The sequence below is a fragment of the Dreissena polymorpha genome, chromosome 1, assembly GCF_020536995.1.
Source record: "Dreissena polymorpha isolate Duluth1 chromosome 1, UMN_Dpol_1.0, whole genome shotgun sequence".
In the NCBI taxonomy this organism is placed as follows: Eukaryota; Metazoa; Mollusca; class Bivalvia; order Myida; family Dreissenidae; genus Dreissena; species Dreissena polymorpha.
This window is the reverse complement of record NC_068355.1, coordinates 28,027,694-28,029,998: the sequence shown is the minus strand read 5'-3', so window position 1 is coordinate 28,029,998 and position 2,305 is coordinate 28,027,694. Positions and strand designations below refer to the sequence as shown.

Sequence of the window (2,305 nt, the reverse complement as noted above, 5' to 3'; positions counted from 1 at the left end):
TGGGTTTATAACGTTCCGTTTTATTTATATTTTCTCTCTGATAGGCGTTTCTTGTTTGATTTAATTACTTTTAATTTGTTTAGCAGTCACATAAACAACCAAGCTATTTAATATGGAATTTTTACACCCATTATTGCTGCTTCTTCCTGTATTTGCGCGATGATTATCTGAGATATTAACTCTATGATTCTATATTCTCAAATCTTTTCTATAAAGAAGGAATGTAGTTGACAATTGTTAATAGTTTTATTTGATCGTTCGTCAAAAAGTTGTAATTCTGTTACTCTTGTATCTTCAATGCAATTGAGTAATTAAATAGTAATTAAATTGAATGCGTTTTAATTCCCTTTTATAATTGTTTAATTTGAGTTACAATGCTATGACGTTAAATTTTATTTACACTTAAATGTATTATGAATATTGCTGGGCCAAGTGTGAGGTTGAGCGCTCTATAACCAGGTTTAAACCCCCAATGCTTTGCATTGACCGTTCCAAGGCGATGACCCCAGCTTTATTCATATTTTATGTTTATGTTGGTTTGTATTGTGCTGTATTGTGCTGTATTGTGCTGTTTTGTACTGTTTGGGCAATCGGTCACTTGCCTTAAATAAAGGACCTAATAATTGTTTTTAATGAAAATTCAAAACTGCTCCAGCAGCTGGAGTTTCACTTCTTTATATTGTTTTGTCTTTATCAGATGTTTCTTTCTCTCTTCACACTTCACTCAATTGAGTCCTAGACTATTATCTCACTTGTTCAAGTGTACATTTTTACAATTTGAGCAACACCCATTTGGGTTTCCTGAGTATTGTGTTTCACTGAAACCGAAGTGTTTGACCAGCAGCAATCTTAGACAATTAACGTCATCTTGGCAGTACTGTATTGTGGAATCTGATATACCCTTCCTAGCCTTTGATATGTCATTATTATTGTAATACAAGATAGCTTCAGAAGATTGACCTTTCCTTCCGGCTCGACCTATTTCCTGCATGTAGGCCTCCAAACTGGTAGGTGGTCTACAGTGAATTTCCCTTGATATACTTGGGGCATCTAGTCCCATTCCTAAAGCAACTGTCGAATGAACAAGGCGAATTGATGGTTTCTTCTTGCACAAGTCACTCACAATAAAGGATTTCATTGCTTTTGTATAATCCTTATGATACTGAGCAAATATTCTATTCTCCGGAATTTCCTCACCAGTATATTGCCTTTTACCTAAATAAGAATTAAGGTACTGGTAAAAATAACCCAACGCCTCCAAACTTTCAACATACATGATAGTTACTGGAAAGTCACTCAATTTATCAGTTAGCTCCACTGCCACTGGCTCAATCAATGAGTAACACTTATCAATTTTTTTATATTTGGTAATCTTGAACTTTTACTTATTTAAATATTGGGTCTGTCCGGATTAATAGACACACAGGTGTATTTCCTATATTGCAAATTGTCTGTCAATTCATTCTTTCTTTGTTCGGTACATGTGGCTGTTGATGCCAAGTGGCAAGCATTAGGGAATATCACCGTAAGTTCACCTAATTTTCGGAATGCTGGTCGAAATTCACTTCCCCTGAAAACAGATAACACATTGACAAGTTTTACAAGAAGCTTAGCTTGTCTAGTCCGTAAAATAAAATATTTCGATGCTGAGCAGGTTCCAAACTGTTGCCATTCTGATATATATTGAGCGTTCTTTTAAAAAAATGAAGAAAACAATTTCGGAAATGCCAAGGGATGTTGGATGAATAAGTGCACAGGATTAATACCTTATAATAACCTTATTCAAACTGTCAGGGCTTCGGATAAGTTATGTACATCACTACATGCGTAAATTACACATATAAATTACATGTTTACGCATGTAAATTAAATATGCAAACGTCTTTCATGATGCTGTATTGCACACTTTGTCTAGGAACCAATGTGACACAGGTCTGCTTTTAAAGATTTTTGACTGACAATGCTGACTTTAAATATCAGTATACAGATACAGATCTCTTGAGAACAGCGAAGTTAAAATAACATTTTTCAAAATTAATATTTACCATTCTGAAATCATATGAACCTCATCAATAGCAACTGCACACACTCTCTGTTGCTACACAGATGAATGAAAGATCTTCTGAATATTCTTTGTGTGTAATGCCTCTGGGTGGCTATAGATTATATCGTAGCGTCCATTCTTCAGCTCTGTCAGATCAAACATCTTTCCGAGGACAGATGTAGTGGGAAATTCTGAAAGATTGATGAAAAAATAAATCAATAAAATTATATACTAACAAAGCAAAACAGTAAATGTAAAAGG

The 2,305-nt window shown here is 34.4% G+C and overlaps 1 pseudogene; it reads right to left on the bottom strand.

The window, feature by feature from the left end:
• Positions 1-705: 705 nt before the first annotated feature.
• On the bottom strand, positions 706-2,074 carry LOC127864958 (uncharacterized; annotated as a pseudogene).
• Between the last annotated feature and the right edge of the window lie 231 nt (positions 2,075-2,305).